The following is a 25,108-nucleotide window of genomic DNA, read 5'->3' as shown; positions in this document are numbered from 1 at the left end:
TTCCCTAGGTGTCATAGCCACTTTCAGACATATGTGCTGCCAGAGCCCTTGGTTTCCATGGCAGCGGGAAATGGCTTGGGCCCTGAAATTGTCTTTGGCTGTGGAGTTTTGAGCGCCGTCAGTGAGGAGCTGCATGTTAGTTTTGTGTGGGTGCTCAAGCTGCTTGATTCCATCCCACTGGGCTCAATGGGCACTGGACCGGAAGTGAGCAAACAGGGTTTCCTAGATAGCTGCCAGGACAGCTGATGGTATGTGAAGTGCATGAGGCAGGTGGAGTTGTTTTGGCACTGGAAGAGCTGTGCTGCTGCTTCGGGCAGTTGCCATTCACCACCACACTACCTTCCCTAGGTGTCATAGCCACTTTCAGACATATGTGCTGCCAGAGCCCTTGGTTTCCATGGCAGCGGGAAATGGCATTGTCCCTGAACTTGTCTTTGGCTGTGTAGTTTTGAGCGCCTTGAGTGAGGAGCTCCATGTTAGTTTTGTGTGGGTGCTCAAGCTGCTTGATTCCATCCCACTGGGCTCAATGGGCATTGGACCGGCAGTGACCAAACAGGGTTTCCTAGATAGCTGCCAGGACAGCTGATTGTATGTGAAGTTCATGAGGCAGGTGGAGTTGTTTTGGCACTGGAAGAGCTGTGCTGCTGCTTCGGGCAGTTGCCATTCACCACCACACTACCTTCCCTAGGTGTCATAGCCACTTTCAGACATATGTGCTGTCAGAGCCCTTGGTTTCCATGGCAGCGGGAAACGGCTTGGGCCCTGAAATTGTCTTTGGCTGTGGAGTTTTGAGCGCCTTGAGTGAGAAGCTCCATGTTAGTATTGTGTGGGTGCTCAAGCTGCTTGATTCCATCCCACTGGGCTCAATGGGCATGGGACCGGAAGTGACCAAACAGGGTTTCCTAGATAGCGGCCAGGACAGCTGATGGTATGTGAAGTGCATGAGGCAGGTGGAGTTGTTTTGGCACTGGAAGAGCTGTGCTGCTGCTTTGGGCAGTTGCCATTCACCACCACACTACCTTCCCTAGGTGTCATAGCCACTTTCAGACATATGTGCTGCCAGAGCCCTTGGTTTCCATGGCAGAGGGAAATGGCTTGGGCCCTGAAATTGTCTTTGGCTGTGGAGTTTTGAGCGCCGTCAGTGAGGAGCTCCATGTTAGTTTTGTGTGGGTGCTCAAGCTGCTTGATTCCATCCCACTGGGCTCAATGGGCATGGGACCGGAAGTGAGCAAACAGGGTTTCCTAGATAGCTGCCACGACAGCTGATGGTATGTGAAGTTCATGAGGCAGGTGGAGTTGTTTTGGCACTGGAAGAGCTGTGCTGCTGCTTCGGGCAGTTGCCATTCACCACCACACTACCTTCCCTAGGTGTCATAGCCACTTTCAGACATATGTGCTGCCAGAGCACTTGGTTTCCATGGCAGCAGGAAATGGCTTGGGCTCTGAACTTGTCTTTGGCTGTATAGCTTTGAGCGCCTTGAGTGAGGAGGTGCATGTTAGTTTTGTGTGGGTGCTCAAGCTGCTTGATTCCATCCCACTGGGCTCAATGGGCATGGGACCGGAAGTGAGCAAACAGGGTTTCCTAGAGAGCTGCCAGGACAGCTGATGGTTTGTGAAGTGCATGAGGCAGGGGGAGTTGTTTTGGCACTGGAAGAGCTGTGCTGCTGCTTCGGGCAGTTGCCATTCACCACCACACTACCTTCCCTAGGTGTCATAGCCACTTGCAGACATATGTGCTGCCAGAGCCCTTGGTTTCCATGGCAGCGGGAAATGGCTTTGGCCCTGAACTTGTCTTTGGCTGTGGAGCTTTGAGCACCTTGAGTGAGGAGGTGCATGTTTGTTTTGTGTGGGTGCTCAAGCTGCTTGATTCCATCCCACTGGGCTCAATGGGCATGGGACCGGAAGTGAGCAAACAGGGTTTCCTAGATAGCTGCCAGGACAGCTGATGGCATGTGAAGTGCATGAGGCAGGTGGAGTTGTTTTGGCACTGGAAGAGCTGTGCTGCTGCTTCGGGCAGTTGCCATTCACCACCACACTACCTTCCCTAGGTGTCATAGCCACTTTCAGACTTTTGTGCTGCCAGAGCCCTTGGTTTCCATGGCAGCGGGAAATGGCTTTGGCCGTGAACTTGTCTTTGGCTGTGGAGCTTTGAGCGCCTTGAGTGAGGAGCTCCATGTTAGTTTTGTGTGGGTGCTCAAGCTGCTTGATTCCATCCCACTGGGCTCAATGGGCATTGGACCGGAAGTGACCAAACAGGGTTTCCTAGATAGCTGCCAGGACAGCTGATGGTATGTGAAGTTCATGAGGCAGGTGGAGTTGTTTTGGCACTGGAAGAGCTGTGCTGCTGCTTCGGGCAGTTGCCATTCACCACCACACTACCTTCCCTAGGTGTCATAGCCACTTTCAGACATATGTGCTGCCAGAGCACTTGGTTTCCATGGCAGCGGGGAATGGCTTTGGCCGTGAACTTGTCTTTGGCTGTGGAGGTTTCAGCGCAGTTAGTGAGGAGCTCCATGTTAGTTTTGTGTGGGTGCTCAAGCTGCTTAATTCCATCCCACTGGGCTCAATGGGCATTTGACCGGATGTGAGCAAACAGGGTTTCCTAGATAGCTGCCAGGACAGCTGATGGTATGTGAAGTTCATGAGGCAGGTGGAGTTGTTTTGGCACTGGAAGAGCTGTGCTGCTGCTTCGGGCAGTTGCCATTCACCACCACACTACCTTCCCTAGGTGTCATAGCCACTTTCAGACATATGTGCTGCCAGAGCCCTTGGTTTCCATGGCAGCGGGAAATGGCTTGGGCCCTGAACTTGCCTTTGGCTGTGGAGTTTTGAGCGCCTTGAGTGAGGAGCTGCATGTTCGTTTTGTGTGGGTGCTCTAGCTGCTTGATTCCATCCCACTGGGCTCAATGGGCATGGGACCGGAAGTGAGCAAACAGGGTTTCCTAGATAGCTGCCAGGACAACTGATGGTATGTGAAGTTCATGAGGCAGGTGGAGTTGTTTTGGCACTGGAAGAGCTGTGCTGCTGCTTCGGGCAGTTGCCATTCACGACCACACTACCTTCCCTAGGTGTCATAGCCACTTTCAGACATATGTGCTGCCAGAGCCCTTCGTTTCCTTGGCAGCGGGAAATGGCATTGTCCTTGAACTTGCCATTGGCTGTGGAGTTTTGAGCGCCGTCAGTGAGGAGCTGCATGTTAGTTTTGTGTGGGTGCTCAAGCTGCTTGATTCCATCCCACTGGGCTCAATGGGCATGGGACCGGAAGTGCCCAAACAGGGTTTCCTAGATAGCTGCCAGGACAGCTGATGGTATGTGAAGTGCATGAGGCAGGTGGAGTTGTTTTGGCACTGGAAGAGCTGTGCTGCTGCTTCGGGCAGTTGCCATTCACCACCACACTACCTTCCCTAGGTGTCATAGCCACTTTCAGACATATGTGCTGCCAGAGCCCTTGGTTTCCATGGCAGCGGGAAATGGCTTGGGCCCTGAACTTGTCTTTGGCTGTGGAGTTTTGAGCGCCTTGAGTGAGGAGCTGCATGTTTGTTTTGTGTGGGCGCTCAAGCTGCTTGATTCCATCCCACTGGGCTCAATGGGCATGGGACCGGAAGTGAGCAAACAGGGTTTCCTAGATAGATGCCAGGACAGCTGATGGTATGTGAAGTGCATGAGGCAGGTGGAGTTGTTTTGGCACTGGAAGAGCTGTGCTGCTGCTTCGGGCAGTTGCCATTCACCACCACACTACCTTCCCTAGGTGTCATAGCCACTTTCAGACATATGTGCTGCCAGAGCCCTTGGTTTCCATGGCAGCGGGAAATGGCTTTGGCCCTGAACTTGATTTGGCTGTGGAGTTTTGAGCTCCGTCAGTGAGGAGCTGCATGTTAGTTTTGTGTGGGTGCTCAAGCTGCTTGATTCCATCCCACTGGGCTCAATGGGCATGGGACCGGAAGTGACCAAACAGGGTTTCCTAGATAGCTGCCAGGACAGCTGATGGTATGTGAAGTGCATGAGGCAGGTGGAGTTGTTTTGGCACTGGAAGAGCTGTGCTGCTGCTTCGGGCAGTTGCCATTCACCACCACACTACCTTCCCTAGGTGTCATAGCCACTTTCAGACATATGTGCTGCCAGAGCCCTTGGTTTCCATGGCAGCGGGAAATGGCTTTGGCCCTGAACTTGCCTTTGGCTGTGGAGTTTTGAGCGCCTTGAGTGAGGAGGTGCATGTTAGTTTTGTGTGGGTGCTCAAGCTGCGTGATTCCATCCCACTGGGCTCAATGGGCATTGCACCGGAAGTGACCAAACAGGGTTTCCTAGATAGCTGCCAGGACAGCTGATGGTTTGTGAAGTGCATGAGGCAGGTGGAGTTGTTTTGGCACTGGAAGAGCTGTGCTGCTGCTTCGGGCAGTTGCCATTCACCACCACACTACCTTCCCTAGGTGTCATAGCCACTTGCAGACATATGTGCTGCCAGAGCCCTTGGTTTCCATGGCAGCGGGAAATGGCATTGTCCTTGAACTTGCCATTGGCTGTGGAGTTTTGAGCGCCATCAGTGAGGAGCTGCATGTTAGTTTTGTGTGGGTGCTCAAGCTGCTTGATTCCATCCCACTGGGCTCAATGGGCATGGGACCGGAAGTGAGCAAACAGGGTTTCCTAGATAGCTGCCAGGACAGCTGATGGTATGTGAAGTTCATGAGGCAGGTGGAGTTGTTTTGGCACTGGAAGAGCTGTGCTGCTGCTTCGGGCAGTTGCCATTCACCACCACACTACCTTCCCTAGGTGTCATAGCCACTTTCAGACATATGTGCTGCCAGAGCCCTTGGTTTCCATGGCAGCGGGAAATGGCTTTGGCCCTGAACTTGCCTTTGGCTGTGGAGTTTTGAGCGCCTTGAGTGAGGAGGTGCATGTTAGTTTTGTGTGGGTGCTCAAGCTGCTTGATTCCATCCCACTGGGCTCAATGGGCATTGCACCGGAAGTGACCAAACAGGGTTTCCTAGATAGCTGCCAGGACAGCTGATGGTTTGTGAAGTGCATGAGGCAGGTGGAGTTGTTTTGGCACTGGAAGAGCTGTGCTGCTGCTTCGGGCAGTTGCCATTCACCACCACACTACCTTCCCTAGGTGTCATAGCCACTTGCAGACATATGTGCTGCCAGAGCCCTTGGTTTCCATGGCAGCGGGAAATGGCATTGTCCTTGAACTTGCCATTGGCTGTGGAGTTTTGAGCGCCATCAGTGAGGAGCTGCATGTTAGTTTTGTGTGGGTGCTCAAGCTGCTTGATTCCATCCCACTGGGCTCAATGGGCATGGGACCGGAAGTGAGCAAACAGGGTTTCCTAGATAGCTGCCAGGACAGCTGATGGTATGTGAAGTTCATGAGGCAGGTGGAGTTGTTTTGGCACTGGAAGAGCTGTGCTGCTGCTTCGGGCAGTTGCCATTGACCACCACACTACCTTCCCTAGGTGTCATAGCCACTTTCAGACATATGTGCTGCCAGAGCCCTTGGTTTCCATGGCAGCGGGAAATGGCTTGGGCACTGAACTTGTCTTTGGCTGTGGAGTTTTGAGTGCCTTGAGTGAGGAGCTCCATGTTAGTTTTGTGTGGGTGCTCAAGCTGCTTGATTCCATCCCACTGGGCTCAATGGGCACTGGACCGGCAGTGACCAAACAGGGTTTCCTAGATAGCTGGCAGGACAGCTGATGGTATGTGAAGTGCATGAGGCAGGTGGAGTTGTTTTGGCACTGGAAGAGCTGTGCTGCTGCTTCGGGCAGTTGCCATTCACCACCACACTACCTTCCCTAGGTGTCATAGCCACTTACAAACATATGTGCTGCCAGAGCCCTTCGTTTCCATGGCAGCGGGAAATGGCTTGGGCCCTGAACTTGTCTTTGGCTGTGTAGTTTTGAGCGCCTTGAGTGAGGAGCTGCATGTTAGTTTTGTGTGGGTGCTCAAGCTGCTTGATTCCATCCCACTGGGCTCAATGGGCATGGGACCGGAAGTGACCAAACAGGGTTTCCTAGATAGCTTCCAGGACAGCTGATGGTATGTGAAGTGCATGAGGCAGGTGGAGTTGTTTTGGCACTGGAAGAGCTGTGCTGCTGCTTCGGGCAGTTGCCATTCACCACCACACTACCTTCCCTAGGTGTCATAGCCACTTTCAGACATATGTGCTGCCAGATCCCTTGGTTTCCATGGCAGCGGGAAATGGCTTGGGCCCTGAACTTGCCTTTTGCTGTGGAGTTTTGAGCGCCTTGAGTGAGGAGCTCCATGTTAGTATTGTGTGGGTGCTCAAGCTGCTTGATTCCATCCCACTGGGCTCAATGGGCATTGCACCGGAAGTGACCAAACAGGGTTTCCTAGATAGCGGCCAGGACAGCTGATGGTATGTGAAGTTCATGAGGCAGGTGGAGTTGTTTTGGCACTGGAAGAGCTGTGCTGCTGCTTCGGGCAGTTGCCATTCACCACCACACTACCTTCCCTAGGTGTCATAGCCACTTTCAGACATATGTGCTGCCAGAGCCCTTGGTTTCCATGGCAGCGGGAAATGGCTTGGGCCCTGAAATTGTCTTTGGCTGTGGAGTTTTGAGCGCCTTGAGTGAGGAGCTGCATGTTAGTTTTGTGTGGGTGCTCAAGCTGCTTGATTCCATCCCACTGGGCTCAATGGGCATGGGACCGGAAGTGAGCAAACAGGGTTTCCTAGATAGCTGCCAGGACAGCTGATGGTATGTGAAGTGCATGAGGCAGGTGGAGTTGTTTTGGCACTGGAAGAGCTGTGCTGCTGCTTCCGGCAGTTGCCATTCACCACCACACTACCTTCCCTAGGTGTCATAGCCACTTTCAGACATATGTGCTGCCAGAGCCCTTGGTTTCCATGGCAGCGGGAAATGGCTTTGGCTGTGAACTTGTCTTTGGCTGTGGAGTTTTGAGCGCCTTCAGTGAGGAGGTGCATGTTAGTTTTGTGTGGGTGCTCAAGCTGCTTGATTCCATCCCACTGGGCTCAATGGGCATGGGACCGGAAGTGACCAAACAGGGTTTCCTAGATAGCTGCCACGACAGCTGATGGTTTGTGAAGTGCATGAGGCAGGGGGAGTTGTTTTGGCACTGGAAGAGCTGTGCTGCTGCTTCGGGCAGTTGCCATTCACCACCACACTACCTTCCCTAGGTGTCATAGCCACTTTCAGACATATGTGCTGCCAGAGCCCTTGCTTTCCATGGCAGCGGGAAATGGCTTTGGCCCTGAACTTGTCTTTGGCTGTGGAGCTTTGAGCACCTTGAGTGAGGAGGTGCATGTTTGTTTTGTGTGGGTGCTCAAGCTGCTTGATTCCATCCCACTGGGCTCAATGGGCATGGGACCGGAAGTGAGCAAACAGGGTTTCCTAGATAGCTGCCAGGACAGCTGATGGCATGTGAAGTGCATGAGGCAGGTGGAGTTGTTTTGGCACTGGAAGAGCTGTGCTGCTGCTTCGGGCAGTTGCCATTCACCACCACATTACCTTCCCTAGGTGTCATAGCCACTTTCAGACATATGTGCTGCCAGAGCCCTTGGTTTCCATGGCAGCGGGAAATGGCTTGGGCGCTGAACTTGTCTTTGGCTGTGGAGTTTTGAGCGCCTTGAGTGAGGAGCTCCATGTTAGTTTTGTGTGGGTGCTCAAGCTGCTTGATTCCATCCCACTGGGCTCAATTGGCATTGGACCGGAAGTGACCAAACAGGGTTTCTAGATAGCTGCCAGGACAGCTGATGGTTTGTGAAGTGCATGACGCAGGTGGAGTTGTTTTGGCACTGGAAGAGCTGTGCTGCTGCTTCGGGCAGTTGCCATTCACCACCACACTACCTTCCCTAGGTGTCATAGCCACTTTCAGACATATGTGCTGCCAGAGCCCTTGGTTTCCATGGCAGCGGGAAATGGCTTGGGCTCTGAACTTGTCTTTGGCTGTGGAGTTTTGAGCGCCTTGAGTGAGGAGGTGCATGTTAGTTTTGTGTGGGTGCTCAAGCTGCTTGATTCCATCCCACTGGGCTCAATGGGCACTGGACCGGAAGTGAGCAAACAGGGTTTCCTAGATAGCTGCCAGGACAGCTGATGGTATGTGAAGTGCATGAGGCAGGTGGAGTTGTTTTGGCACTGGAAGAGCTGTGCTGCTGCTTCGGGCAGTTGCCATTCACCACCACACTACCTTCCCTAGGTGTCATAGCCACTTTCAGACATATGTGCTGCCAGAGCCCTTGGTTTCCATGGCAGCGGGAAATGGCTTGGGCCCTGAACTTGCCTTTGGCTGTGGTGTTTTGAGCGCCTTGAGTGAGGAGGTGCATGTTTGTTTTGTGTGGGTGCTCAAGCTGCTTGATTCCATCCCACTGGGCTCAATTGGCATGGGATCGGAAGTGACCAAACACGGTTTCCTAGATAGCTGCCAGGACAGCTGATGGTTTGTGAAGTGCATGAGGCAGGTGGAGTTGTTTTGGCACTGGAAGAGCTGTGCTGCTGCTTCGGGCAGTTGCCATTCACCACCACACTACCTTCCCTAGGTGTCATAGCCACTTTCAGACATATGTGCTGCCAGAGCACTTGGTTTCCATGGCAGCGGGAAATGGCTTTGGCCCTGAACTTGTCTTTGGCTGTGAAGCTTTGAGCACCTTGAGTGAGGAGGTGCATGTTAGTTTTGTGTGGGTGCTCAAGCTGCTTGATTCCATCCCACTGGGCTCAATGGGCATGGGACCGGAAGTGAGCAAACAGGGTTTCCTAGATAGCTGCCAGGACAGCTGATGGTATGTGAAGTGCATGAGGCAGGTGGAGTTGTTTTGGCACTGGAAGAGCTGTGCTGCTGCTTCGGGCAGTTGCCATTCACCACCACACTACCTTCCCTAGGTGTCATAGCCACTTGCAGACATATGTGCTGCCAGAGCCCTTGGTTTCCATGGCAGCGGGAAATGGCTTTGGCCCTGAACTTGCCTTTGGCTGTGGAGTTTTGAGCGCCTTGAGTGAGGAGCTCCATGTTAGTATTGTGTGGGTGCTCAAGCTGCTTGATTCCATCCCACTGGGCTCAATGGGCATGGGACCGGAAGTGAGCAAACAGGGTTTCCTAGATAGCTGCCAGGACAGCTGATGGTATGTGAAGTTCATGAGGCAGGTGGAGTTGTTTTGGCACTGGAAGAGCTGTGCTGCTGCTTCGGGCAGTTGCCATTCACCACCACACTACCTTCCCTAGGTGTCATAGCCACTTTCAGACATATGTGCTGTCAGAGCCCTTGGTTTCCATGGCAGCGGGAAATGGCTTTGGCCCTGAAATTGCCTTTGGCTGTGGAGTTTTGAGCGCCTTGAGTGAGGAGCTCCATGTTAGTATTGTGTGGGTGCTCAAGCTGCTTGATTCCATCCCACTGGGCTCAATGGGCATGGGACCGGAAGTGACCAAACAGGGTTTCCTAGATAGCGGCCAGGACAGCTGATGGTATGTGAAGTGCATGAGGCAGGTGGAGTTGTTTTGGCACTGGAAGAGCTGTGCTGCTGCTTTGGGCAGTTGCCATTCACCACCACACTACCTTCCCTAGGTGTCATAGCCACTTTCAGACATATGTGCTGCCAGAGCCCTTGGTTTCCATGGCAGCGGGAAATGGCTTGGGCCCTGAAATTGTCTTTGGCTGTTTAGTTTTGAGCGCCTTGAGTGAGGAGCTGCATGTTAGTTTTGTGTGGGTGCTCAAGCTGCTTGATTCCATCCCACTGGGCTCAATGGGCATGGGACCGGAAGTGACCAAACAGGGTTTCCTAGATAGCTGCCAGGACAGCTGATGGTATGTGAAGTGCATGAGGCAGGTGGAGTTGTTTTGGCACTGGAAGAGCTGTGCTGCTGCTTCGGGCAGTTGCCATTCACCACCACACTACCTTCCCTAGGTGTCATAGCCACTTTCAGACATATGTGCTGCCAGAGCACTTGGTTTCCATGGCAGCAGGAAATGGCTTGGGCTCTGAACTTGTCTTTGGCTGTGGAGCTTTGAGCGCCTTGAGTGAGGAGGTGCATGTTAGTTTTGTGTGGGTGCTCAAGCTGCTTGATTCCATCCCACTGGGCTCAATGGGCATGGGACCGGAAGTGACCAAACAGGGTTTCCTAGAGAGCTGCCAGGACAGCTGTTGGTTTGTGAAGTGCATGAGGCAGGGGGAGTTGTTTTGGCACTGGAAGAGCTGTGCTGCTGCTTCGGGCAGTTGCCATTCACCACCACACTACCTTCCCTAGGTGTCATAGCCACTTTCAGACATATGTGCTGCCAGAGCCCTTGGTTTCCATGGCAGCGGGAAATGGCTTTGGCCCTGAACTTGTCTTTGGCTGTGGAGCTTTGAGCACCTTGAGTGAGGAGGTGCATGTTTGTTTTGTGTGGGTGCTCAAGCTGCTTGATTCCATCCCACTGGGCTCAATGGGCATGGGACCGGAAGTGACCAAACAGGGTTTCCTAGATAGCTGCCAGGACAGCTGATGGTATGTGAAGTGCATGAGGCAGGTGGAGTTGTTTTGGCACTGGAAGAGCTGTGCTGCTGCTTCGGGCAGTTGCCATTCACCACCACACTACCTTCCCTAGGTGTCATAGCCACTTTCAGACATATGTGCTGCCAGAGCCCTTCGTTTCCATGGCAGCGGGAAATGGCTTTGGCCCTGAACTTGCCTTTGGCTGTGGAGTTTTGAGCGCCTTGAGTGAGGAGGTGCATGTTAGATTTGTGTGGGTGCTCAAGCTGCTTGATTCCATCCCACTGGGCTCAATGGGCATGGGACCGGAAGTGAGCAAACAGGGTTTCCTAGATAGCGGCCAGGACAGCTGATGGTATGTGAAGTTCATGAGGCAGGTGGAGTTGTTTTGGCACTGGAAGAGCTGTGCTGCTGCTTCGGGCAGTTGCCATTCACCACCACACTACCTTCCCTAGGTGTCATAGCCACTTTCAGACATATGTGCTGCCAGAGCCCTTGGTATCCATGGCAGTGGGAAATGGCTTTGGCCCTGAACTTGCCTTTGGTTGTGGAGTTTTGAGCGCCTTGAGTGAGGAGGTGCATGTTAGTTTTGTGTGGGTGCTCAAGCTGCTTGATTCCATCCCACTGGGCTCAATGGGCATGGGACCGGAAGTGACCAAACAGGGTTTCCTAGATAGCTGCCAGGACAGCTGATGGTATGTGAAGTGCATGAGGCAGGTGGAGTTGTTTTGGCACTGGAAGAGCTGTGCTGCTGCTTCGGGCAGTTGCCATTCACCACCACACTACCTTCCCTAGGTGTCATAGCCACTTTCAGACATATGTGCTGCCAGAGCCCTTGGTTTCCATGGCAGCGGGAAATGGCTTGGGCCCTGAAATTGCCTTTGGCTGTGTAGTTTTGAGCGCCGTCAGTGAGGAGCTGCATGTTAGTTTTGTGTGGGTGCTCAAGCTGCTTGATTCCATCCCACTGGGCTCAATGGGCATGGGACCGGAAGTGAGCAAACAGGGTTTCCTAGATAGCTGCCAGGACAGCTGATGGTATGTGAAGTGCATGAGGCAGGTGGAGTTGTTTTGGCACTGGAAGAGCTGTGCTGCTGCTTCGGGCAGTTGCCATTCACCACCACACTACCTTCCCTAGGTGTCATAGCCACTTTCAGACATATGTGCTGCCAGAGCCCTTGGTTTCCATGGCAGCGGGAAATGGCATTGTCCCTGAACTTGTCTTTGGCTGTGGAGCTTTGAGCGCCTTGATTGAGGAGGTGCATGTTAGTTTTGTGTGGGTGCTCAAGCTGCTTGATTCCATCCCACTGGGCTCAATGGGCACTGGACCGGATGTGAGCAAACAGGGTTTCCTAGATAGCTGCGACGACAGCTGATGGTATGTGAAGTGCATGAGGCAGGTGGAGTTGTTTTGGCACTGGAAGAGCTGTGCTGCTGCTTCGGGCAGTTGCCATTCACCACCACACTACCTTCCCTAGGTGTCATAGCCACTTTCAGACATATGTGCTGCCAGAGCCCTTGGTTTCCATGGCAGCGGGAAATGGCATTGTCGCTGAACTTGTCTTTGGCTGTGGAGTTTTGAGCGCCTTGAGTGAGGAGCTCCATGTTAGTATTGTGTGGGTGCTCAAGCTGCTTGATTCCATCCCACTGGGCTCAATGGGCATTGGACCGGCAGTGACCAAACAGGGTTTCCTAGATAGCTGCCAGGACAGCTGATGGTATGTGAAGTGCATGAGGCAGGTGGAGTTGTTTTGGCACTGGAAGAGCTGTGCTGCTGCTTCGGGCAGTTGCCATTCACCACCACACTACCTTCCCTAGGTGTCATAGCCACTTTCAGACATATGTGCTGTCAGAGCCCTTGGTTTCCATGGCAGCGGGAAATGGCTTGGGCCCTGAAATTGTCTTTGGCTGTGGAGTTTTGAGCGCCTTGAGTGATGAGGTGCATGTTTGTTTTGTGTGGGTGCTCAAGCTGCTTGATTCCATCCCACTGGGCTCAATGGGCATGGGACCGGAAGTGACCAAACAGGGTTTCCTAAATAGCTGACACGACAGCTGATGGTATGTGAAGTTCATGGGGTAGGTGGAGTTGTTTTGGCACTGGAAGAGCTGTGCTGCTGCTTCGGGCAGTTGCCATTCACCACCACACTACCTTCCCTAGGTGTCATAGCCACTTTCAGACATATGTGCTGCCAGAGCACTTGGTTTCCATGGCAGCGGGAAATGGCTTGGGCGCTGAACTTGTCTTTGGCTATGGAGTTTTGAGCGCCTTGAGTGAGGAGCTTCATGTTAGTTTTGTGTGGGTGCTCAAGCTGCTTGATTCCATCCCACTGGGCTCAATGGGCATGGGACCGGAAGTGACCAAACAGGGTTTCCTAGATAGCTGCCAGGACAGCTGATGGTATGTGAAGTGCATGAGGCAGGTGGAGTTGTTTTGGCACTGGAAGAGCTGTGCTGCTGCTTCGGGCAGTTGCCATTCACCACCACACTACCTTCCCTAGGTGTCATAGCCACTTTCAGACATATGTGCTGCCAGAGCACTTGGTTTCCATGGCAGAGGGAAATGGCTTTCGCCCTGAACTTGCCTTTGGCTGTGGAGTTTTGAGTGCCTTGAGTGAGGAGCTCCATGTTAGTTTTGTGTGGGTGCTCAAGCTGCTTGATTCCATCCCACTGGGCTCAATGGGCACTGGACCGGAAGTGAGCAAACAGGGTTTCCTAGATAGCTGCCAGGACAGCTGATGGTATGTGAAGTTCATGAGGCAGGTGGAGTTGTTTTGGCACTGGAAGAGCTGTGCTGCTGCTTCGGGCAGTTGCCATTCACCACCACACTACCTTCCCTAGGTGTCATAGCCACTTTCAGACATATGTGCTGCCAGAGCTCTTGGTTTCCATGGCAGCGGGAAATGGCTTGGGCCCTGAAATTGCCTTTGGCTGTGGTGTTTTGAGCGCCTTGAGTGAGGAGGTGCATGTTTGTTTTGTGTGGGTGCTCAAGCTGCTTGATTCCATCCCACTGGGCTCAATTGGCATGGGATCGGAAGTGACCAAACAGGGTTTCCTAGATAGCTGCCAGGACAGCTGATGGTTTGTGAAGTGCATGAGGCAGGTGGAGTTGTTTTGGCACTGGAAGAGCTGTGCTGCTGCTTCGGGCAGTTGCCATTCACCACCACACTACCTTCCCTAGGTGTCATAGCCACTTGCAGACATATGTGCTGCCAGAGCCCTTGGTTTCCATGGCAGCGGGAAATGGCTTTGGCCCTGAACTTGCCTTTGGCTGTGGAGTTTTGAGCGCCGTCAGTGAGGAGCTCCATGTTAGTATTTTGTGGGTGCTCAAGCTGCTTGATTCCATCCCACTGGGCTCAATGGGCATTGGACCGGAAGTGACCAAACATTGTTTCCTAGATAGCTGCCAGGACAGCTGATGGTATGTGAAGTGCATGAGGCAGGTGGAGTTGTTTTGGCACTGGAAGAGCTGTGCTGCTGCTTCGGGCAGTTGCCATTCACCACCACACTACCTTCCCTAGGTGTCATAGCCACTTTCAGACATATGTGCTGCCAGAGCCCTTGGTTTCCATGGCAGCGGGAAATGGCTTGGGCCCTGAAATTGTCTTTGGCTGTTTAGTTTTGAGCGCCTTGAGTGAGGAGCTGCATGTTAGTTTTGTGTGGGTGCTCAAGCTGCTTGATTCCATCCCACTGGGCTCAATGGGCATGGGACCGGAAGTGACCAAACAGGGTTTCCTAGATAGCTGCCAGGACAGCTGATGGTATGTGAAGTGCATGAGGCAGGTGGAGTTGTTTTGGCACTGGAAGAGCTGTGCTGCTGCTTCGGGCAGTTGCCATTCACCACCACACTACCTTCCCTAGGTGTCATAGCCACTTTCAGACATATGTGCTGCCAGAGCACTTGGTTTCCATGGCAGCAGGAAATGGCTTGGGCTCTGAACTTGTCTTTGGCTGTGGAGCTTTGAGCGCCTTGAGTGAGGAGGTGCATGTTAGTTTTGTGTGGGTGCTCAAGCTGCTTGATTCCATCCCACTGGGCTCAATGGGCATGGGACCGGAAGTGACCAAACAGGGTTTCCTAGAGAGCTGCCAGGACAGCTGTTGGTTTGTGAAGTGCATGAGGCAGGGGGAGTTGTTTTGGCACTGGAAGAGCTGTGCTGCTGCTTCGGGCAGTTGCCATTCACCACCACACTACCTTCCCTAGGTGTCATAGCCACTTTCAGACATATGTGCTGCCAGAGCCCTTGGTTTCCATGGCAGCGGGAAATGGCTTTGGCCCTGAACTTGTCTTTGGCTGTGGAGCTTTGAGCACCTTGAGTGAGGAGGTGCATGTTTGTTTTGTGTGGGTGCTCAAGCTGCTTGATTCCATCCCACTGGGCTCAATGGGCATGGGACCGGAAGTGACCAAACAGGGTTTCCTAGATAGCTGCCAGGACAGCTGATGGTATGTGAAGTGCATGAGGCAGGTGGAGTTGTTTTGGCACTGGAAGAGCTGTGCTGCTGCTTCGGGCAGTTGCCATTCACCACCACACTACCTTCCCTAGGTGTCATAGCCACTTTCAGACATATGTGCTGCCAGAGCCCTTCGTTTCCATGGCAGCGGGAAATGGCTTTGGCCCTGAACTTGCCTTTGGCTGTGGAGTTTTGAGCGCCTTGATTGAGGAGGTGCATGTTTGTTTTGTGTGGGTGCTCAAGCTGCTTGATTCCATCCCACTGGGCTCAATGGGCATGGGACCGGAAGTGAGCAAACAGGGTTTCCTAGATAGCGGCCAGGACAGCTGATGGTATGTGAAGTTCATGAGGCAGGTGGAGTTGTTTTGGCACTGGAAGAGCTGTGCTGCTGCTTCGGGCAGTTGCCATTCACCACCACACTACCTTCCCTAGGTGTCATAGCCACTTTCAGACATATGTGCTGCCAGAGCCCTTGGTATCCATGGCAGTGGGAAATGGCTTTGGCCCTGAACTTGCCTTTGGTTGTGGAGTTTTGAGCGCCTTGAGTGAGGAGGTGCATGTTAGTTTTGTGTGGGTGCTCAAGCTGCTTGATTCCATCCCACTGGGCTCAATGGGCATGGGACCGGAAGTGACCAAACAGGGTTTCCTAGATAGCTGCCAGGACAGCTGATGGTATGTGAAGTGCATGAGGCAGGTGGAGTTGTTTTGGCACTGGAAGAGCTGTGCTGCTGCTTCGGGCAGTTGCCATTCACCACCACACTACCTTCCCTAGGTGTCATAGCCACTTTCAGACATATGTGCTGCCAGAGCCCTTGGTTTCCATGGCAGCGGGAAATGGCTTGGGCCCTGAAATTGCCTTTGGCTGTGTAGTTTTGAGCGCCGTCAGTGAGGAGCTGCATGTTAGTTTTGTGTGGGTGCTCAAGCTGCTTGATTCCATCCCACTGGGCTCAATGGGCATGGGACCGGAAGTGAGCAAACAGGGTTTCCTAGATAGCTGCCAGGACAGCTGATGGTATGTGAAGTGCATGAGGCAGGTGGAGTTGTTTTGGCACTGGAAGAGCTGTGCTGCTGCTTCGGGCAGTTGCCATTCACCACCACACTACCTTCCCTAGGTGTCATAGCCACTTTCAGACATATGTGCTGCCAGAGCCCTTGGTTTCCATGGCAGCGGGAAATGGCATTGTCCCTGAACTTGTCTTTGGCTGTGGAGCTTTGAGCGCCTTGATTGAGGAGGTGCATGTTAGTTTTGTGTGGGTGCTCAAGCTGCTTGATTCCATCCCACTGGGCTCAATGGGCACTGGACCGGATGTGAGCAAACAGGGTTTCCTAGATAGCTGCGACGACAGCTGATGGTATGTGAAGTGCATGAGGCAGGTGGAGTTGTTTTGGCACTGGAAGAGCTGTGCTGCTGCTTCGGGAAGTTGCCATTCACCACCACACTACCTTCCCTAGGTGTCATAGCCACTTTCAGACATATGTGCTGCCAGAGCCCTTGGTTTCCATGGCAGCGGGAAATGGCATTGTCGCTGAACTTGTCTTTGGCTGTGGAGTTTTGAGCGCCTTGAGTGAGGAGCTCCATGTTAGTATTGTGTGGGTGCTCAAGCTGCTTGATTCCATCCCACTGGGCTCAATGGGCATTGGACCGGCAGTGACCAAACAGGGTTTCCTAGATAGCTGCCAGGACAGCTGATGGTATGTGAAGTGCATGAGGCAGGTGGAGTTGTTTTGGCACTGGAAGAGCTGTGCTGCTGCTTCGGGCAGTTGCCATTCACCACCACACTACCTTCCCTAGGTGTCATAGCCACTTTCAGACATATGTGCTGTCAGAGCCCTTGGTTTCCATGGCAGCGGGAAATGGCTTGGGCCCTGAAATTGTCTTTGGCTGTGGAGTTTTGAGCGCCTTGAGTGATGAGGTGCATGTTTGTTTTGTGTGGGTGCTCAAGCTGCTTGATTCCATCCCACTGGGCTCAATGGGCATGGGACCGGAAGTGACCAAACAGGGTTTCCTAAATAGCTGACACGACAGCTGATGGTATGTGAAGTTCATGGGGTAGGTGGAGTTGTTTTGGCACTGGAAGAGCTGTGCTGCTGCTTCGGGCAGTTGCCATTCACCACCACACTACCTTCCCTAGGTGTCATAGCCACTTTCAGACATATGTGCTGCCAGAGCACTTGGTTTCCATGGCAGCGGGAAATGGCTTGGGCGCTGAACTTGTCTTTGGCTATGGAGTTTTGAGCGCCTTGAGTGAGGAGCTTCATGTTAGTTTTGTGTGGGTGCTCAAGCTGCTTGATTCCATCCCACTGGGCTCAATGGGCATGGGACCGGAAGTGACCAAACAGGGTTTCCTAGATAGCTGCCAGGACAGCTGATGGTATGTGAAGTGCATGAGGCAGGTGGAGTTGTTTTGGCACTGGAAGAGCTGTGCTGCTGCTTCGGGCAGTTGCCATTCACCACCACACTACCTTCCCTAGGTGTCATAGCCACTTTCAGACATATGTGCTGCCAGAGCACTTGGTTTCCATGGCAGAGGGAAATGGCTTTCGCCCTGAACTTGCCTTTGGCTGTGGAGTTTTGAGCGCCTTGAGTGAGGAGCTCCATGTTAGTTTTGTGTGGGTGCTCAAGCTGCTTGATTCCATCCCACTGGGCTCAATGGGCACTGGACCGGAAGTGAGCAAACAGGGTTTCCTAGATAGCTGCCAGGACAGCTGATGGTATGTGAAGTGCATGAGGCAGGTGGAGTTGTTTTGGCACTGGAAGAGCTGTGCTGCTGCTTCGGGCAGTTGCCATTCACCACCACACTACCTTCCCTAGGTGTCATAGCCACTTTCAGACATATGTGCTGCCAGAGCTCTTGGTTTCCATGGCAGCGGGAAATGGCTTGGGCCCTGAAATTGCCTTTGGCTGTGGTGTTTTGAGCGCCTTGAGTGAGGAGGTGCATGTTTGTTTTGTGTGGGTGCTCAAGCTGCTTGATTCCATCCCACTGGGCTCAATTGGCATGGGATCGGAAGTGACCAAACAGGGTTTCCTAGATAGCTGCCAGGACAGCTGATGGTTTGTGAAGTGCATGAGGCAGGTGGAGTTGTTTTGGCACTGGAAGAGCTGTGCTGCTGCTTCGGGCAGTTGCCATTCACCACCACACTACCTTCCCTAGGTGTCATAGCCACTTGCAGACATATGTGCTGCCAGAGCCCTTGGTTTCCATGGCAGCGGGAAATGGCTTTGGCCCTGAACTTGCCTTTGGCTGTGGAGTTTTGAGCGCCGTCAGTGAGGAGCTCCATGTTAGTATTTTGTGGGTGCTCAAGCTGCTTGATTCCATCCCACTGGGCTCAATGGGCATTGGACCGGAAGTGACCAAACAGGGTTTCCTAGATAGCTGCCAGGACAGCTGATGGTATGTGAAGTGCATGAGGCAGGTGGAGTTGTTTTGGCACTGGAAGAGCTGTGCTGCTGCTTCGGGCAGTTGCCATTCACCACCACACTACCTTCCCTAGGTGTCATAGCCACTTTCAGACATATGTGCTGCCAGAGCCCTTGGTTTCCATGGCAGCGGGAAATGGCATTGTCGCTGAACTTGTCTTTGGCTGTGGAGTTTTGAGCGCCTTGAGTGAGGAGCTGCATGTTAGTTTTGTGTGGGTGCTCAAGCTGCTTGATTCCATCCCACTGGGCTCAATGGGCATGGGACCGGAAGTGACCAAACAGGGTTTCCTAGATAGCTGCCAGGACAGCTGATGGCATGTGAAGTGCATGAGGCAGGTGGAGTTGTTTTGGCACTGGAAGAGCTGTGCTGCTGCTTCGGGCAGTTGCCATTCACCACCACACTACCTTCCCTAGGTGTCATAGCCACTTTCAGACATATGTGCTGCCAGAGCACTTGGTTTCCATGGCAGCAGGAAATGGCTTTGGCTGTGAACTTGATTTTGGCTGTGGAGTTTTGAGTGCCTTGAGTGAGGAGCTCCATGTTAGTTTTGTGTGGGTGCTCAAGCTGCTTGATTCCATCCCACTGGGCTCAATGGGCATGGGACCGGAAGTGACCAAACAGGGTTTCCTAAATAGCTGACACGACAGCTGATGGTATGTGAAGTTCATGGGGTAGGTGGAGTTGTTTTGGCACTGGAAGAGCTGTGCTGCTGCTTCGGGCAGTTGCCATTCACCACCACACTACCTTCCCTAGGTGTCATAGCCACTTTCAGACATATGTGCTGCCAGAGCACTTGGTTTCCATGGCAGCGGGAAATGGCTTGGGCGCTGAACTTGTCTTTGGCTATGGAGTTTTGAGCGCCTTGAGTGAGGAGCTTCATGTTAGTTTTGTGTGGGTGCTCAAGCTGCTTGATTCCATCCCACTGGGCTCAATGGGCATGGGACCGGAAGTGAGCAAACAGGGTTTCCTAGATAGCTGCCAGGACAGCTGATGGTATGTGAAGTGCATGAGGCAGGTGGAGTTGTTTTGGCACTGGAAGAGCTGTGCTGCTGCTTCGGGCAGTTGCCATTCACCACCACACTACCTTCCCTAGGTGTCATAGCCACTTTCAGACATATGTGCTGCCAGAGCTCTTGGTTTCCATGGCAGCGGGAAATGGCTTGGGCCCTGAAATTGCCTTTGGCTGTGGTGTTTTGAGCGCCTTGAGTGAGGAGGTGCATGTTTGTTTTGTGTGGGTGCTCAAGCTGCTTGATTCCATCCCACTGGGCTCAATTGGCATGGGATCGGAAGTGACCAAACAGGGTTTCCTAGATAGCTGCCAGGACAGCTGATGGTTTGTGAAGTGCATGAGGCAGGTGGAGTTGTTTTGGCACTGGAAGAGCTGTGCTGCTGCTTCGGGCAGTTGCCATTCACCACCACACTACCTTCCCTAGGTGTCATAGCCACTTGCAGACATATGTGCTGCCAGAGCCCTTGGTTTCCATGGCAGCGGGAAATGGCTTTGGCCCTGAACTTGCCTTTGGCTGTGGAGTTTTGAGCGCCGTCAGTGAGGAGCTCCATGTTAGTATTTTGTGGGTGCTCAAGCTGCTTGATTCCATCCCACTGGGCTCAATGGGCATTGGACCGGAAGTGACCAAACAGGGTTTCCTAGATAGCTGCCAGGACAGCTGATGGTATGTGAAGTGCATGAGGCAGGTGGAGTTGTTTTGGCACTGGAAGAGCTGTGCTGCTGCTTCGGGCAGTTGCCATTCACCACCACACTACCTTCCCTAGGTGTCATAGCCACTTTCAGACATATGTGCTGCCAGAGCCCTTGGTTTCCATGGCAGCGGGAAATGGCTTGGGCGCTGAACTTGTCTTTGGCTGTGGAGTTTTGAGTGCCTTGAGTGAGGAGCTCCATGTTAGTTTTGTGTGGGTGTTCAAGCTGCTTGATTCCATCCCACTGGGCTCAATGGGCACTGGACCGGCAGTGAGCAAAGAGGGTTTCCTAGATAGCTGCCAGGACAGCTGATGGTATGTGAAGTGCATGAGGCAGGTGGAGTTGTTTTGGCACTGGAAGAGCTGTGCTGCTGCTTTGAGCAGTTGCCATTCACCACCACACTACCTTCCCTAGGTGTCATAGCCACTTGCAGACATATGTGCTGCCAGAGCCCTTGGTTTCCATGGCAGCGGGAAATGGCTTGGGCCCTGAAATTGTCTTTGGCTGTGGAGTTTTGAGCGCCTTGAGTGAGGAGCTGCATGTTAGTTTTGTGTGGGTGCTCAAGCTGCTTGATTCCATCCCACTGGGCTCAATGGGCATGGGACCAGAAGTGAGCAAACAGGGTTTCCTAGATAGCTGCCAGGACAGCTGATGGTATGTGAAGTGCATGAGGCAGGTGGAGTTGTTTTGGCACTGGAAGAGCTGTGCTGCTGCTTCGGGCAGTTGCCATTCACCACCACACTACCTTCCCTAGGTGTCATAGCCACTTTCAGACATATGTGCTGCCAGAGCCCTTCGTTTCCATGGCAGCGGGAAATGGCTTGGGCCCTGAACTTGTCTTTGGCTGTGTAGTTTTGAGCGCCTTGAGTGAGGAGCTGCATGTTAGTTTTGTGTGGGTGCTCAAGCTGCTTGATTCCATCCCCCTGGGCTCAATGGGCATGGGACCGGAAGTGACCAAACAGGGTTTCCTAGATAGCTGCCAGGATAGCTGATGGTATGTGAAGTGCATGAGGCAGGTGGAGTTGTTTTGGCACTGGAAGAGCTGTGCTGCTGCTTCGGGCAGTTGCCATTCACCACCACACTACCTTCCCTAGGTGTCATAGCCACTTTCAGACATATGTGCTGCCAGAGCCCTTGGTTTCCATGGCAGCGGGAAATGGCTTGGGCCCTGAAATTGCCTTTGGCTGTGGAGTTTTGAGCGCCTTGATTGAGGAGCTGCATGTTAGTTTTGTGTGGGTGCTCAAGCTGCTTGATTCCATCCCACTGGGCTCAATGGGCATTGGACCGGAAGTGAGCAAACAGGGTTTCCTAGATAGCTGCCAGGACAGCTGATGGTATGTGAAGTGCATGAGGCAGGTGGAGTTGTTTTGGCACTGGAAGAGCTGTGCTGCTGCCTCGGGCAGTTGCCATTCACCACCACACTACCTTCCCTAGGTGTCATAGCCACTTTCAGACATATGTGCTGCCAGAGCCCTTGGTTTCCATGGCAGCGGGAAATGGCATTGGGCCCTGAACTTGTCTTTGGCTGTGGAGCTTTGAGCGCCTTGAGTGAGGAGGTGCATGTTAGTTTTGTGTGGGTGCTCAAGCTGCTTGATTCCATCCCACTGGGCTCAATGGGCACTGGACCGGATGTGAGCAAACAGGGTTTCCTAGATAGCTGCCACTACAGCTGATGGTATGTGAAGTGCATGAGGCAGGTGGAGTTGTTTTGGCACTGGAAGAGCTGTGCTGCTGCTTCGGGCAGTTGCCATTCACCACCACACTACCTTCCCTAGGTGTCATAGCCACTTTCAGACATATGTGCTGCCAGAGCCCTTGGTTTCCATGGCAGCGGGAAATGGCTTTGGCCCTGAACTTGCCTTTGGCTGTGGAGTTTTGAGCGCCTTGAGTGAGGAGGTGCATGTTAGTTTTGTGTGGGTGCTCAAGCTGCTTGATTCCATCCCACTGGGCTCAATTGGCATTGCACCGGAAGTGAGCAAACAGGGTTTCCTAGATAGCTGCCAGGACAGCTGATGGTTTGTGAAGTGCATGAGGCAGGTGGAGTTGTTTTGGCACTGGAAGAGCTGTGCTGCTGCTTCGGGCAGTTGCCATTCACCACCACACTACCTTCCCTAGGTGTCATAGCCACTTTCAGACATATGTGCTGCCAGAGCCCTTGGTTTCCATGGCAGCGGGAAATGGCATTGTCCTTGAACTTGCCATTGGCTGTGGAGTTTTGAGCGCCATCAGTGAGGAGCTCCATGTTAGTTTTGTGTGGGTGCTCAAGCTGCTTGATTCCATCCCACTGGGCTCAATGGGCATGGGACCGGAAGTGAGCAAACAGGGTTTCCTAGATAGCTGCCAGGACAGCTGATGGTATGTGAAGTTCATGAGGCAGGTGGAGTTGTTTTGGCACTGGAAGAGCTGTGCTGCTGCTTCAGGCAGTTGCCATTCACCACCACACTACCTTCCCTAGGTGTCATAGCCACTTTCAGACATATGTGCTGCCAGAGCCCTTGGTTTCCATGGCAGCGGGAAATGGCTTTGGCCGTGAACTTGCCTTTGGCTGTGGAGTTTTGAGCGCCGTCAGTGAGGAGCTCCATGTTAGTATTTTGTGGGTGCTCAAGCTGCTTGATTCCATCCCACTGGGCTCAATGGGCATTGGACCGGAAGTGACCAAACAGGGTTTCCTAGATAGCTGCCACGACAGCTGATGGTATGTGAAGTGCATGAGGCAGGTGGAGTTGTTTTGGCACTGGAAGAGCTGTGCTGCTGCTTCGGGCAGTTGCCATTCACCACCACACTACCTTCCCTAGGTGTCATAGCCACTTTCAGACATATGTGCTGCCAGAGCCCTTGGTTTCCATGGCAGCGGGAAATGGCTTGGGCGCTGAACTTGTCTTTGGCTGTGGAGTTTTGAGTGCCTTGAGTGAGGATCTCCATGTTAGTTTTGTGTGGGTGCTCAAGCTGCTTGATTCCATCCCACTGGGCTCAATGGGCACTGGACCGGCAGTGACCAAACAGGGTTTCCTAGATAGCTGCCAGGACAGCTGATGGTATGTGAAGTGCATGAGGCAGGTGGAGTTGTTTTGGCACTGGAAGAGCTGTGCTGCTGCTTTGGGCAGTTGCCATTCACCACCACACTACCTTCCCTAGGTGTCATAGCCACTTTCAGACATATGTGCTGCCAGAGCACTTGGTTTCCATGGCAGCGGGAAATGGCTTGGGCCCTGAAATTGTCTTTGGCTGTGGAGTTTTGAGCGCCTTGAGTGAGGAGCTCCATGTTAGTTTTGTGTGGGTGCTCAAGCTGCTTGATTCCATCCCACTGGGCTCAATGGGCATGGGACCAGAAGTGAGCAAACAGGGTTTCCTAGATAGCTGCCAGGACAGCTGATGGTATGTGAAGTGCATGAGGCAGGTGGAGTTGTTTTGGCACTGGAAGAGCTGTGCTGCTGCTTCAGGCAGTTGCCATTCACCACCACACTACCTTCCCTAGGTGTCATAGCCACTTTCAGACATATGTGCTGCCAGATCCCTTCGTTTCCATGGCAGCGGGAAATGGCTTGGGCCCTGAACTTGTCTTTGGCTGTGTAGTTTTGAGCGCCTTGAGTGAGGAGCTGCATGTTAGTTTTGTGTGGGTGCTCAAGCTGCTTGATTCCATCCCCCTGGGCTCAATGGGCATGGGACCGGAAGTGACCAAACAGGGTTTCCTAGATAGCTGCCAGGACAGCTGATGGTATGTGAAGTGCATGAGGCAGGTGGAGTTGTTTTGGCACTGGAAGAGCTGTGCTGCTGCTTCGGGCAGTTGCCATTCACCACCACACTACCTTCCCTAGGTGTCATAGCCACTTTCAGACATATGTGCTGCCAGAGCCCTTGGTTTCCATGGCAGCGGGAAATGGCTTGGGCCCTGAAATTGCCTTTGGCTGTGGAGTTTTGAGCGCCTTGATTGAGGAGCTGCATGTTAGTTTTGTGTGGGTGCTCAAGCTGCTTGATTCCATCCCACTGGGCTCAATGGGCATTGGACCGGAAGTGAGCAAACAGGGTTTCCTAGATAGCTGCCAGGACAGCTGATGGTATGTGAAGTTCATGAGGCAGGTGGAGTTGTTTTGGCACTGGAAGAGCTGTGCTGCTGCCTCGGGCAGTTGCCATTCACCACCACACTACCTTCCCTAGGTGTCATAGCCACTTTCAGACATATGTGCTGCCAGAGCCCTTGGTTTCCATGGCAGCGGGAAATGGCATTGGGCCCTGAACTTGTCTTTGGCTGTGGAGCTTTGAGCGCCTTGAGTGAGGAGCTGCATGTTAGTTTTGTGTGGGTGCTCAAGCTGCTTGATTCCATCCCACTGGGCTCAATGGGCACTGGACCGGATGTGAGCAAACAGGGTTTCCTAGATAGCTGCCACTACAGCTGATGGTATGTGAAGTGCATGAGGCAGGTGGAGTTGTTTTGGCACTGGAAGAGCTGTGCTGCTGCTTCGGGCAGTTGCCATTCACCACCACACTACCTTCCCTAGGTGTCATAGCCACTTTCAGACATATGTGCTGCCAGATCCCTTGGTTTCCATGGCAGCGGGAAATGGCTTGGGCCCTGAACTTGCCTTTTGCTGTGGAGTTTTGAGTGCCTTGAGTGAGGAGCTCCATGTTAGTATTGTGTGGGTGCTCAAGCTGCTTGATTCCATCCCACTGGGCTCAATGGGCATTGCACCGGAAGTGACCAAACAGGGTTTCCTAGATAGCGGCCAGGACAGCTGATGGTATGTGAAGTTCATGAGGCAGGTGGAGTTGTTTTGGCACTGGAAGAGCTGTGCTGCTGCTTCGGGCAGTTGCCATTCACCACCACACTACCTTCCCTAGGTGTCATAGCCACTTTCAGACATATGTGCTGCCAGAGCCCTTGGTTTCCATGGCAGCGGGAAATGGCTTGGGCCCTGAAATTGTCTTTGGCTGTGGAGTTTTGAGCGCCTTGAGTGAGGAGCTGCATGTTAGTTTTGTGTGGGTGCTCAAGCTGCTTGATTCCATCCCACTGGGCTCAATGGGCATGGGACCGGAAGTGAGCAAACAGGGTTTCCTAGATAGCTGCCAGGACAGCTGATGGTATGTGAAGTTCATGACGCAGGTGGAGTTGTTTTGGCAC

Source organism: Ochotona princeps, chromosome 2 (assembly GCF_030435755.1).
Source record: "Ochotona princeps isolate mOchPri1 chromosome 2, mOchPri1.hap1, whole genome shotgun sequence".
Classification (NCBI taxonomy): Eukaryota; Metazoa; Chordata; class Mammalia; order Lagomorpha; family Ochotonidae; genus Ochotona; species Ochotona princeps.
The sequence above is the reverse complement of the archived record's forward strand: the minus strand, read 5'-3'. Positions refer to the sequence as shown.